The sequence below is a fragment of the Anastrepha ludens genome, chromosome 4 (genome assembly GCF_028408465.1).
Source record: "Anastrepha ludens isolate Willacy chromosome 4, idAnaLude1.1, whole genome shotgun sequence".
Classification (NCBI taxonomy): Eukaryota; Metazoa; Arthropoda; class Insecta; order Diptera; family Tephritidae; genus Anastrepha; species Anastrepha ludens.
The window spans coordinates 15,403,645-15,419,116 of NC_071500.1; positions in this window are offsets into that span (position 1 = coordinate 15,403,645).

Sequence of the window (15,472 nt, forward strand, 5' to 3'; positions counted from 1 at the left end):
TTTTCTGAAGGCGCCACTTTTTTCATATTCTGCGCACCGTGAGTACAATATATGCACAAATATTCTCGCTTAACCCAAACATCGATTGTATTTAGCCAGCAATTTGCACACACGTGCAACATAAATACAATGAATATTTCGTTTTCTTCAATAAACGCATGGAAAAGCAACTAAAAACAAAATGCATACAACGTAAACAACAGCAACGTCATTTTCAATAACCAATGTCACTCTCAGGTGCACAGTCAGCGCTGTGCAGGTGGGCTATACTCGGATGTAGTTCGTTTGTGATTACCTGTTCACACCAGCACACCGGCGTTAATGTCTTCCAGCCAATTGTGGTAGGAGTAGCAACAACAATGCGCATGCATATGTTAACTGTGAGAAATCCCTTGAAGCAACCTTAGTGTTTCCTTTCCAATCTATACAACTTGCCAACAACGGATTCACCTGCACTTCCATCTCCCTCACTCACTCACTAACTTCTTATTACTCACCACTCTGATACTCTGTGAAAACTCTGTGCACTTTCTTCTCGACTGCACTGCGTGAGAACATCCGCCTACCTACTAACATAACTCCACACAGTGCGGTGCAGTGTAATGCGACTCAGTCACTCAACACCTGCATTTATAATAATATAAAATACATTGTGTTGTTGTTGATGTTATTGTTGTACACTTTCTGCAAACATTGTTGTTATTATATTTAAATACACCTTAACACTTGCGGTTCTGAAAAATTTCCTTTTACAATTTTCCACTCGCCAATCGCGTTTTTCTTTCTCGGACGGTCTGGTAGGCAGGCAGCGGTGAAGAGGTCAGTAGCGGTATGCAAGAGCACACCGGTGAATGGTGCTGAGCTGAGCGAAATAAAGCAGTAAATTGCAACAGTCTGCTGGTCACAAATGCATGGGGACGCACTGAAAAATAGTTGAACACTTGTTTTCTAATGAATGCAATCTTTGTTGTTGTTCATTAGTACTCGTCGCAGTTTGTGCTGTTTTTTTATTGTTCGAATTGTTTATTTGAATGCCTTCTTATTTGTTGTTTTTGTTTTCCATTTTGGGATGCTAATATTTGCAGTTGAATGTTTCTTAGAAAATTTTGCAAGTATTTCACACAGGTGCAAGCGATAACGATCGTTGTGGGTGGGCATGTTGTTGTAAGTGAAAGATTTACTTCTTTCAGAGTTTACCATTGTGTTTATCTATAAAAACTGTATTAGTTTAAGTACATAAATGCACATGCATATCTCCATATGTAAGATATGTAAATGGTATGCCGTTATGACAACTCCTAGTAATTAAATGAATTGAAATGTCTTAAAATGAATACTTTTTAAGCCCTTTACGAACGCTGCAATTACGTTTTACAGTCTACTTAAGGACTGCTCTTAACGAGGCCGCTCGAAGGTAACAAATTTCGAATTTGGAATTATTTGGGAAATTCCAGTTCATGCCTCCAATGGAACAGTACATATAATATTTAGTACCTACACTGTCTAAATAGTACGAATATTTTTGTCTAGTTAGAATTTTTTTCGCACAGGAATTGCTGCATGGACTCGGGCTCTCTTAATGGAAGTGTCCAATCTCATCATGGGGAAAAGATTTTTAGAGGTGTAATATCTACCAGACCGTTATTCCGCTCCGAACGAATTTGACAGATATGCCGACGTCATTCGTTTTAGCTAAAGCTGAATTTTGTGAAACACAAAACGAATGGCGTAGAATCCAAAGTTCCCCTCAAATTTTTTTTCTTTCAACATACCTAACTAGCAAACCTGATATCTATCATCCTTGCAAGCTCATCTACCGGGATTTGGACATTTCTGTTAAGTTAGTGGTATTTCTAAGCTTGTGCTGATGGTTTTAGTTTTGAGTTTTAAAAGAAAATTATATTATAAGCCGCTATTCCAATGTTAATGTTGGGATTACGCGTCAAGTTTGTTATTTTACAGTTTAAGGGGTCCCGGTGGTGCAGAGCTCAAAAATTCAGGGTATTTTCAGGAATTTTTTTTACAATACAAAAAAAAAAAATAAAAAACGATTTTTAATTTTTTTAGGCTTTTTATTTAACTTCTTTTACATACAATACATAAATGAAAAAAACAAAATTTTTTTAATTTAAATAATGTCGCTGAAGTTGGCCCTCCAGAAAATTGGACCTGGACAGTGTTGTCCATTTTAGTTCTTCTTTTTATCTGAAGCACAAAAACCAAAAAAATTATTAATTAGTATGACTGTATCTATGTCCCCCTATTAAAAAATGGGTCTGTTTTGAATTTGACACTATAAAAATCGGGTTTTTTTCAGTTTTTTAATAAAAAAAATGGAAATAATTGAAATAATTATAATATAATATATGACTCTAGTACGGGCGATAGCCATTGATGTTGTGAACAACATATGATGATGATGAATAGTTTTTTTTTTTTGACAACACTAAGCCGAAAAAAGTCGTTTCGAGATAAATGAGTTTAAAGTTTGAGGTTCGGGGGCGCGCGCACCGCTCTCTATCTAGTTAATGAGCAGTAGACGCTATAATATTGGGAATTTCCGCATGAAAATTTCACAGTATATTCTTAAGATACTACTTTTGAAATATCGAAAAAACAAAACTTCAATTTGTTGAAATTTCTGTACCACCGGGTCCCCTTAAGAGATTGATTTCCTCACGGAAGCATTTTTATGCATGGAAGCAATTTTAGCACATTCTGGGGTTTATTGTTCCATAGTTTATAAGGAGTCACGGCAGTACCACCAAGGAGCTGCAGCCGTTATTTGCCTAGTGCAAGACATTTACAAAGAATGTGTTCTGAATTTTCAGTGTCCATTTTACAGAATCAGCAGATGATGGTCTCAGAGAGGCCAATTTTCTTTAAGTGATATCTCAGGCTACAGTGGCCTGTGAGGTAGCTAGTTAAAAGTCTTAAGTGTCCTCTGCTAAGTGGAAGTAGCTTCTCAGAAATTCCTCTGTGCGGCATTATTAATTGTTTCGCTTGTTGCTGACCGATAGAGTTTCGCCAATTGAAGTTTCGAAGTGCTAAAATCTACTCGAACACTTTTTCCAATTACATTCACTCAGATTCGTACAGTTTCAGCTTTCAACTCCTCTTTCCATTTTAGCTTTATAAGAACTTTGTATGCAAGGAATGCACCCGTCATGAGAGTTCTGATCGAATTCAAAACTATTTACAAATCTATTGGGATTGACTTTACTTCTTCTAAACACTATTTATTTAAACTTCTTAATTATGCCTATGTACAAATAATTTTATTTTGTATGTTTTCTTACATCTTTGCTTACGGACTAACATTATTATTATGTTATTTGTTAAAATATCTGCGTTAGTCTTGCTCACGTTCCTCCGTACTTCCACTTGTCGGTACAATTCTCGAATTTGCATTCAAGCGCTCTCATCACTGCAGTTGTTGTTGTTGTCGCTAATGTCGCTACTTTCTTCAATGGACCTCCAGTTTACTTATCCCTATCTATCGCACTTTCTTTAAGCATTGTTGGTGTCCAATAAAACTGATCAGCATAATTTGGTCGAACTATTTTCGTTCATTGCATTTTTACCTGCTATTTCAGAAAATCACGCGATAGGTGGCCTCAACATTGTAAAAGAATCATCACATTTCAATAGAATCATAAGCATCTTAGTGTAAGTGTATTCCATTTTAGTAATACAGACCTTTCGATTGTCAGACGCCAAATAAAGAATAACATAACCTTACAAGTGGGTGTTTAAATATTTTAAAAGCGTCATTTAAAAACGTGAAAAAGGCTTCACCAAGTTTGTAAGACTATCTGTTTTTGTTGACTAATAAATAATAATAAAATCAGTACAATTGATATTTTTCGAAGCAAAAGAGATTCTTATTTTTACTATGCTGTCTAGTGTATGTGGCCCTCTAGAGTATGTAGCCCAAAAGTTAAAGTCATTGATACTTCATACACTAGAAGTATTTTCGATAATCATTCTTATCAACCAGTTGACTTGGCCGCTTCAGCGCTGTGATTGATTCTAGTTAGCTTTACTTTGCGTGTTTTCGTTGAAGATCAATGCTATGCAAAGAATCCACAAACTACTTGTAAGAATATCGATTGAATCGTTCGTTATCTGGCGCTTAGACGCTTCGTTGCACGTACAAAAACAAAAAATACTGCCAAATAACAAAGCAACGAGCTCGGTGAAGGGCCCTAATTTTCTACACCTTTTGTTCGCTTTGTTCGGTGGTAACAGTGATGGAAAACTTGAGATTGTGTTTGCTTTCTTCTTTCGCTTTGAATGCCTTTTGCAAAGTACCATTCATCATTTTAGAGATGTTCGAGAGAGTTGTTACTTTTACTTTGCTGTTTTTCGCAAGCAAATCCAATGTATTGGTGAGCTCTTGAATGAGTTGGAGATTACCTAACGCATATACCTACATACGCCTATGTGAATATGTGCATAAGTACCCTGCAGGAAAAAGTCAAACAAGTAAGGAAATATTGTAGTTTAGATTGTAGTATTTAATGAAAGAAATCATACCAGTCCGTCATTGACTAGAAGAAGAAGACGACCAGTAGCAAAAATAGTCAATTTGTTGATTTTAATTTTTTTAGAAAATAAAATTTAAGACTCGTCTGGGGATGTACCAAAGCTTATTGATGATTAGAGAATTTTGTACTCGTATAAGTAGCTATTTATTTAAAAAAACTCTATATCCAAATCTATAAAATAAAGGCAAAAATTAGCTAATATTTGCATAAAATTCATTCACTTTACATGCAGTCTCGCAAGTCAGTAAGATTAGGGTAACAAATTTAGAATACTGCTCAGTTGAAACTTAAAAAAGGAATTAATATTGTATTTTGGTAACATCGCCGACGGCTGAGTAAAAAATAATTGCAGATAAAATGGTTCCACAAGTTTTTAAGAAAGGTCGATTAAAGTTGCATTCGTGGTACCGTAGCAATAAACAGCTGATAGTGGAACTAATGACAACATTTGCAGTTTTTCCTAAAAACACGTATAATTTTGCACGAAATCAATTAATTTTGGCCGTTCATTTCTAATATTCAAATTTTCATCGCAAATATCAGAACAGATCGCAAATGTCAAATATTCCACTACTGCTTACGGTTACGGGGAGAAACTTCAATAGATACATACGGCTACTCTTATGGCTATGGCGTTATGGTGCAGTACCTATAATCATTTACAGTGATGCCCATATGTTTGATTAGAACAGCTGATTGCTATAGCTACGTTTATGGCATAACTAATTCCAGCTTAAATCTTGTTTTCTTCTGAACTCTAAAAAAGTCGAATTAAGACGAATAAAACGTTGGTGCCAGCAAATTGTCCATGAGGGTGTGTATTATCTTCGATCAGATAAAAAATATGGAGTGTGCAGTATTAAGTTTATCTGTGAAAATTTCCTGTAATAAATAATCTACTTCAGCATTCTAACAGAAAAAATCTTTAAAAAATAATGGAGTACAGACAGTCCATAGTCCAGTATGTAGACTGGAGCTATGGAAAAAGAGTTGAAGGAGCATAAAAATATCTGTTCTGTTTTTTTGGGGACTGAACTTTTACATAATGCAAAAATAAATTTAATTTGTATTCCATTTGAAAATAAGCTTTGCCAGCGCTAGTGAATTAGAAATATAATTAAGCACTTCAATGGCATCCAAAAGAAAGCTGGCGCAGAGGATGCCCACGACAAGCTTGGATGCGCACTACCTTCCATGAGACCACTTCTACCGCCATCTGGAACAATCAATCGCTCTATGCGATAATGTGAGCAGAAATATGTTTTTTATAGTAGTTCCAGGTTCTTCTTGAGAATGTCAGCTAAAACTATATAAAGGGTTTTCCAATAAGAGGTGTTATTCTCGTAAAAGATCAGTGGTTTCGTTGCTTTTGTGGCACGTAGCGCCATCTGGTTGAAAACAAACGTTGGCCAGATCAATATCATTCAATTCCGGCCATAAAAAATCGTTCATTATCTCTCGATAGCGTAATCCATTCACCTTAACTATTGCTACAGCTTTATTTTCGAAAAAGTTAGGTCCAATGACTCCGCCGGACCATAAACCGCACCAAACAGTCACACGTTGAGGATAGAGAGGCTTTTCAACAATAACTCTTGGATTTTCTGAGCCCCAGGTTCAACAATTTCGCTTGTTGACGAAGCCACCGAGGTGGAAATGGGTCTCATCACTCAAGATGATTTTTCGATGGAATTCCGGATCAATTCAACGACCCAATCAGCAAAGACACGACGTTGCTCTTGTATTAACCGGACTTAAGACCCAAATCTTGATGAAATATACGGTGTAATGACGTTTATGGAATGCCTAATTCCAAAGAACGGCGAGGAATGGAGAAACCTTTCGGCTACAACAGCAATATTTTCAGCTGTTCTTGAGCGACGTGCACGGGTTTTATTCTTCACATAACTAACTTGTCCCAACAGCTCGAATTTTTTCACCAATTTCTATATTGCGGTCCGACAAGGTGCTTCACGATTACCCAAAAAAGTTCGAGTTTTACGCACCATCCCTGCCAAATTTTCACCATTTTTATAGTGAATTTTTATAATTTCAATGCGTTGTTTAAGCGTGTGTCGTTCCATTTTTATTAATGACGTATTTTCTACTTGTCAAATATCAAAACATGATAGCTTCAAAAGTAACATCTACCTAAATAGCGGGCTATTCAAAATAACACCTGTTATTGGAAAACCCTTTATTATCAAGGAATAAAACAAAAGAGGTTATCCCTGGAAATTCCTCGCAGCAACCGGACACATAAAATATTAACCCGAAATTTAAAGTGAATTCCTTTCATTTCATTTTCATAAGTTTTTCTCTTTTAAGAATTTATTTTAATTCATTCCGGATTTACTTGTAGTGTAGATTTAAAACACTCTTTGCACATTTCATCAATTGTTGTACTTGAAAGAAGTTTTATTTAATTTCAAGTAAAAAAAAAAGATATTCTGAAATAGAATATTTTATTTAGAGCATTTGAATGGAATGGAATGGATATTTCGTTTTATACCTATTTCAGCTGGTTATTTAAGAAACATATTGGACTAGAGTGTTTTCTTGTATGGTATGAACTGGTATTTTGCTAATGCATGTCCAGGGAATTGGCATCTCGCCATGTTAAAAATATCAGTTGCTAACATGAAAAAAGATAGAACACAAACTGGTTAAGCTAAAAAGTAAACTGGTAGTATTCTAATACACAACTAGTATTTTCCCTACAGGGTATGTGAATTACTTTCCAACATGCCTTTGGCTACTTTTGTTGCCTCTGAAGTCTACATATTGTATTTCACCGCTACGAATCGCTTGAAATATATGCACAAACAATCCGGTTCACTTAATTAGATGAAATAATTTTTATGGAATAAAATGATTATTAAAGCAGCCTTATTTGGTCTAGTAACACAAGGTTTTCTGATAATTCAAGTGCAGACTGTACTTTGCTCGGAAATAAAAAAGTATCGAAATATTATTCCATCTAACGGCATTTTGCAACAGAAAAGCTTCAGCAGCTGTAATTCTGGGCTTCATTTATTGGTTAGCCTACAATTCAAAAAAGATTTTTTGAAGTGCTTCGAAGACTGAAAAAAACGTTGGCACAAGGGCATAATATCTAATGGGGATCACTTTGAAGGGAGCAAAATAGATATTAAAGAATAAATAAATAATTTTTGAAAAAACACAAAATTCGCGATACTTTTTGAGCACACCTCGTACTTTATTATTACCTAAATTATATTATTAAATGCATTAATTTCGATTGCTTGTAATCTAAAACGCGAGTAATGAAAGTTTTGACTGTAATATATTTTTTTGAAATTATATAAAAAAATATATTCCCGTTATATCCCGACCTCACAGGGCGCCGATAAGAACGTCCAGAGGAATCTGGCCAAAATCTGACAAGGAAAAAACCATCCAGTTGGGGATTTTGCTCTACGTTCCCTTTGTAAGTCCACATGTACGAATGTATTTCTAATTACTACCTCAAATGTGCCAAGTTCGTTGAATCAGTTCTCTACCTACCTATTATTGAAAAATATTATTACCCAACGGTTGCATCTGCGACTTATGAACCCAAATAAAGTTTACGCTTGATATAGTAGCCACCAATGCTTAGTTATGCCGAAACAATTCTATTTTATCTAGGAAATATTTTAATGATCTAAAACGGAATTGGCGCCCAAGTAAATGTATAAATAAATCTATATGTAAATGTGTATGTGTGTAATCTGGGCGCCCTCACAACACGTGCAGCATTCATTTCAAGTGTAGCGTTAGATAATGAATCGCATAGGTTTCTATTTATGTATGGCTCAAAACTATCACAGTAATATTGACTTTCTCTTTGCAAAACGAAACCAACTCATTAACAACGAAATCGCACACCTGCATCAAGTCGGCCATCAATGATGAAATGCCAAAGTACAAAGCGAAATGAATTAGGCAGCGGTAAATAGCGATAATTAAATGAATATATGTATATGTGCATGCCTGAGTATATAATCGGACACAGCCAGGTCCACCAACAATGCAAATGTCAATAAATAAATTATTTTTTTCAAACCCTTTTAAGAAACAAATCTGATTTTTTTATAAAATTACGTATGCATTTACAGTTGATTTAAGTTATTATTATTAAACAGTTAGCTTGGAACTGCAAATTAGTTTTTCTTGCTCTTAGCTGCCGTTAAAAGCTTTGGGTTTTTATACATTTTCATCATATATTTATCTTATAGCTGGTTTCATACAATACAATTTTTCTATTTGGTAAATGAGTTAAAAGAAATTTAAATTTACAGAACTGACCGCGATTAGCAACAATTTTTATTGGCAGAAAATGCATTTCAAAGCATTTGGAAGGCAGCGAAAAAAGTCGTATCAATCAACATCTCACATTATAGGGTTATAGGGTTATAGGGTTAAATTTCAAGGGCCGATGTTGAATGTGGACCACACCTAAACGTCAAGTTTTTTTTTTGCATTTCATTTGTACATTTTTCAATTTCAGACTAATTCACTTTGAGTCACGGAAAGACACATAATCGAGCAATGCGTTAAAGTTATTCAGGCTTATTAGAAAAACGGGCGTTCAAATCAAAATGCATATCGCGCACTTCATCTTCAGTGATGAGGCACATTTTCACCTCAGTGGATTCGTCAATAAGCAGAATTGCCGCATTTGGGCGAATGATAATCCAAGAATGATTGCCGAAAAACCAATGCACCCACAACGAGTGACTGTTTGGTGCGGTTTATGGGCCGGCGGCATCATTGGGCCGTATTTTTTCCAAAATGAGGCCGGTCAGGCAGTTACTGTGAATAGTGTTCGCTATCGTGAGATGATAACGAACTTTTTATGGCCCGAATTGAAGGTATGGATGTGGATGATATGTGGTTTCAACAGGACGGTGCCACTTGTCACACAGCCAACGAAACAACGGCTCTTTTGCGCGAAAACTTGTTGGCCGAATAATCTCACGTCGCGGCGATGTCAATTGGCCGCCAAGATCATGTGATTTGACACCGTTTGACTTCTTTTTTTGGGGTTATTTGAAAGAAAAGCTGTACGTCGATAAGCCAGCAACAATTCAAAAGCTAAAAGATGAGATAATTCGGCACATTAACGGCATAGAACCTCAATTATACCTCAGCGTCATCGAAAATTTGGACCACCGGATTTAGGTGTGTCGCCGAGGCCAGGGCGGCTATTTGGCCTTTATTTATATAATTGGCACGTACACCCTTTTTGGGTGTTTGGCCGAGCTCCTCCTCCTATTTGTGGCGTGCATCTTGGTGTTGTTCCACAAATGGAGGGACCTACAGTTTCAAGCCGACTCCGAACGACAGATATTTTTATGAGGAGCATTTTCGTGGCAGAAATACACTCGGAGGTTTGCCATTACCTGCCGAGGGGCGGCCGCTATTGGAAAAATAAAAATGCCCAATGGGAACTGGGCAAAAACTGAGAAGGCAGAAGCTATCGAGTTTGCGAAACACCTTTCAATTATTGTTGTTTCAAAGGTTCCGCAGAGTCAAAATGCGGAAAAATATTATAAAGATTGAACATTTTTTCTCAATGCCCTTTCAAATGGATTTCCCGATTCTACGATTTACTTGGAAAGAGGTAAAACACACAATAAGCAATGATCTGGAAATAAAAAAGGCACGAGGCTCATAACGAGTGAGGTTTTAAAAGAGTTACCCTCATGTGGCTATAAATATTGAGTTGGGGTATAAGTTCATATGGTTTTTATATTTTCCTTTGTTTTACAACGACTCGTTTGCTGTTTGGCAAAGGGTATGTAATCATTCGACAGAAATTTTGCTGCTCTATAAAACCATGTTAATTATATTTTTGAGTTGTTTAATTTTTATTAGTTTTGAGGCTTAGAAATGCAATGCCCAGGCGACAAAAATCAACATATTCGACATCCTCCTTAACTTTTATCGAGGTCAAAAAGCTGCCGAAGCAGCTTGGGATGTTTGTGACGTGTATAGAGGAGATGTCATAGGCGAGACTATAAGACGGAAATGGTTTGCAAAGTTCAAAAATGGTGACTTCGACGTCAATGACACGTCCCGCAGCGGATGGTCTTCTGAAAACGATGAAGGTGAAAAAATGCGATCACAAAACGATTCGCAAGCATCTTCGTTCAATAGAACTTACTGAAAGATTGGGAGCCTGGGTACCCGACGAGCTCACTGAAAAAAAAAAAAAAACAAAGAGAGTCGCCTTCAAATTGCTTCTCAGCATTTCGCTCGCCATCGAGCAACACGCAGTCATAGCGCTTTTTGCATCGTATCGTAAAGATGATAAATGGTGTCAATCCATTAATACAGGGTTTGATTGAAAAGTAATGTGCCTTATTTTTTTAAGCAGTTTTATTAAACCTTTTGTCTTATACAACTAATATTCTTCAAAATAGGGCCCTTGAGCGTCAATACACCGCTGGTAGCGGTCCTCCCACCGCAGGAAACATTTTTTTAAACTCATCCGCCGGAATCGCGTTCAATTCGGCTGTCACAGTTTTTTGGATCGCCTCGTGGAAATGCCTCCCCTTCAGCTTTCTTTTCAGGCGCGGGAGCAAGAAGAAGTCCGGAGGGGACAGATCTGGGCTTTAGGGAGGTGGGAAGCACCGGAACCCCTATCTTGGCCAATGCAGAGGTGCAGAGGAAGGCGGTGTGCGCCGGGGCATTGTCGTGATAAAGGGTCCAATTGTTGACGAGGTCGGGCACATTGTATTGAGTTCAATTCAACTCTTCACTGATCCCACGTAGACTAGCACGACGGTCAATATTCAAAAATTTACGAACCCGGTTCACATCTTCGTATGTTTGCGTCGTCGAAGGTCTTCCAGTTCGCTGTTCGCCTTCGACGTCCTCCCGGCCTTCCTTGAACAACTTGTACCACCGTTTTACCTGGGCACTGAACAGAGATTGGCCCCCGTAAGCCTCCTTGAGTAGCCCAATGATTTCGGTACTAGTTTTGTTTAGCTTTACGCAAAATTTGATCAAGTAACGTTGCTCCAACGATCGCTGCATTTTCGCCACTGCAAAATCTTAACACACTTTTAAAACAGCTTTCACGCGCGGAGCGATTTTGACTGCACCGCTATTGCCAGCGAACTGGGATCGGTTTCTAGTGGAAGGGGAAGGTTCAATGATCATTTTCCCCCACCAGCCGATTCGGTTGATCGCTTGGCAGACTTTCCCCGCGGGAAGGCTCATTACTTTTCAATCAAACCCTGTATATAGCAAATAAAGAAGTAGGTAGTACGCCAAAGCCGCGAGTCAAACTGGATCTCCATCCAAAGAAGATCGTGATATGTGTTTCATGGGACTAGGAGGACAAGGTGCACTGAGAAATGCTCGAAACGAATGCCACGGTCGACAAGCAGCTCTACAGTGTCCAGCTACACCGCGTGAATGAGGCTATTCAATTGAACAGACCTGATCGACATGGTCAAACCGTACTCCTTCACGACAACGCCAGACCCCATGTTGCACAAGTCATCAAAGACGCACTCGAAGAGCTCGAATGGAAGGTCCTCCAGCTTCCGCCGTATTCTCCGAACCTTGCACCGACCGATTACCATATTTTCCGCTCTTCTGACCCCTGTCAAACCATATGAGGAGCATTACCTTCGATAGCAAAACAATAAAAGAAGTAAAATAATTTGTAACTTCCTTTATTTTGTTTAGCTTTAAGGAGGGGAGCCTGCTTTAGAGGCTTCAAAAAATCGATTTTTCTGTTTTAGCATAAATGCCTTCCCAAACTATCCAAGAATGTGTCCTCAAAATTTCAGAAGCAAATTCAAAATATTCTCGGAGTTACAGAAGAAGTTGTGAGCAAGCGTCGAGTAGGTATACAAACGGCCGGATCGCTCGAAGTGCGATTTCTCGGTTTGTTATTTTTACGAGTTTTCCTAATTGGCGGGAAAGATAGGGAGAAAGTTAAACGTCCTATCGAAACGTTGATTGTATTCGAAATTAAATTCTTTTCTAGTTGAACCTAAAAAACCTTAAGATAGTTATTCTGAACCCACTTTTTAAACAATCTAAAGTGAATTTGTTTTTCCAAAAAAATGAATTTTATTTTAATCAGCGGAAAATTATTGAATTTCTCACTTTTTGTTTAATTTTCTTGGTTTAGCAAGAAGCTATACTATACTAAAATAAACATTTTTTTTTTTGGGTTTTTGATTTCAGATGAAAATTGCGACCTGCATCTTCGACGCCGCACGACACATGCACACTCGAGGCGCCTCGGCAAAATGCTTGCACCAGGCATAATATGACATATATTTTAATGAAAAAATTTGGGAAGACTGTTCAAATATATAACAATAAAACCTGAGAGTTTCGTTTCAATCGAGAATTTCTTTCCTTCCCAAAAAAATCCACGAAAAAATCGATTTTTTGAAGCCTCTAAAGCAGGCTCCCCGCTTAAAAGTCTAATGTTGCGTGCTGGACTGTGGAAATGCCCTTTAACAATCGAAGCAAATCTCAATAATATGTAGCAAAGCGAACATTGGACATTTTTTAAAGTATAAATCTATAAGTATGTATGTATGTATGTATGCAGGCATGTATGTAGTTTGTTGCTAGGCAGATGTGTATGTATGTATTTACTTCCTGTCTCTTATCAAGCTTCAGAAATGCCTTTAAAACCAGCTTTTACACATTTCACTTGATTATTTCGGAAATTTTATAGTACCGCTGCTGCACCCGGGCAGGCATTGTAGATCGCCTTTCTTGTAGATCGCCTTTTATAATATCTGGTTTCATTGTTGTGGGATGTCTGCGACAATTGAAATACGAGTACTTAGGCACATTTGCTTTTTAAGTGAAATAAGAAGAAAAGAAAAATATATTACAATTTTTTGCATTTATCCCACCGCCCAGGTAAAACATATCACGATTTCGAGGACTTCTATAGATGAGAGAGATGTTAGTCCCTCTACTTTGAAGGGAATCTAATAGCGTTTTCTTTTCTTGTAATTTTGCAGCATTTATTCTGCTCTTAGCAAAGCTGCCATGTATACTCTGACCAAGCAGTTTTCTACGTGGCGAGGAGCGTTGTCGGGTGATTTAAATTCATCTGCATGCATTCGTGAATAGTTGGGTGACAATTTCATTGTTACAAGTAAGGTAATGCGGAAGATTTTTGGGCCATTGTCTTTTTTTTTTTTTGGCGGTGAGTTTGGGTTAAAAATGCCTTCGCACCACCTGTGTGGTGATTCTACTAAAAATATCCCTTCTCTTCTCTTAGATTTTTCCCTCCACCCCGGGACTGCTTCCGCATTGCTTCGAGGTAGAGGGCCAAGACGGCGCCCTAAGAAGGAGACTTACTTACTCACTCTGCGTCCAGGGTCGCCTGTTCTGGGAAATCTATGCTCAATGGTCTTTAGCATAACTTTCCATTTCGCGCCTCTTTTTTCGGATAATATCCTCTACAAAATTTGCGACGGCATTTCATTTTTCTTCGTCTATCATCATTTTCACGATAATTTCTTCAGGTGTAAATACACTAATAGCTCGTTGCAGACCTGTTCTCTGTACGTTTGCTCCGCATCATCATACTCAGTATCTCCATATATGCAGTTTGGTTGGCTCACTTTTCCCATTCGCCACAAATACTTCCGAAAGGACCCATGTCCGGACAAAAACTGTGTGAGGTAATAGTTAACCTCACCGTGCTTTCTTTCTACCCACTTTTTTAGATCGGGTATAAGTCTCGCTCTCCATCTACCATACCGTTCAGAGTTCCATCTTGCCTGCCAAAGTGTGAGCGTTTGAACTCTAATATCGAAGAAGCGTGATACTGGGATTCCTGTGTTTTTTGCCTCCCATCTCCGTTTGCGCTCTTGTGCTAGAATATCTATAGGGATGGTTCCGCTGATAACTAACACCGCTGTTTCAGATACTATTCTGTATGACGAAGCCACTCTGAGAACGCTGGTGCGTTGCACAGATTGCAGAGTTTTCCGCCGGCATTGCACCCTTAGCGAATCTGCCCATATTACGCATCCGTATAAGAGAATCGAGTTCGTCGTATCGATTAAAAGTTTTCGCTTGTTCTGCGTTGGACCTCCAAGGTTTGCCATGAGCTTTCTTAACATGCCGCTTACTTTGGCAACTCTTGTGGCAGCATGGTAATGCGGAAGATTTTTGGACCTTTGCATGTTGTAATTGGAGAGTGTCGTAAGCTGTACGGCAACATACTCGTAGACATATTACAGTGAATAAAGATGCAGCGGCTTCATTGGCTATGTTTTGTTGTCCGAATGGATGCAAATGCTCGATCTCTGAGAGTATTCGATTCAGTACCCGCTGGTGGTAGCAAAATATGGCCTTCTTTGCACCGGTTAGCGCGAGAAAGAAACAGGTTAAACTCGGCCAAAATCGCTTAAACGGCTTTCGTGCCAATCAAGCAGAAAATCAGAAGTGCTAAAGTCGACTTGGTCTGAACTTCATATGGCCGCGAACATTTTAGTAAAATTGAATTTGGGCTAAATGCTAACTTTTAAAATAAAATAAGCTTATTGAAAATGGGAGTTACAACTTGTAACACCATACGGACACACTGAAATTTTGTTTTAACATTTAAAAGCGGGTGTCTTTAACCTGAACTCAACTCGCGTTCTATGGTTAGGCGTGTTGTAGTAAGTCATTATCGAGATCCAAGCGTTTACCGCAAAGTGGGAGTGGCCCAACTCGTTTTCTTTTTACTTTTGCTTCAATTTTTTGTTTTTGTTTTGAATTCATCATCTGAAAATTACCGCTATAAGGGAGTTGGGTTTGCTTATCGATCGATTCTGTACCAAACTACCTCCACTCTGGAGTGGAGGGAAATGAAAGAGCGGAAACTAAACTTAAACTTAAAAGGGCAAAATGTCTGTTTGGCACCTTAGCCA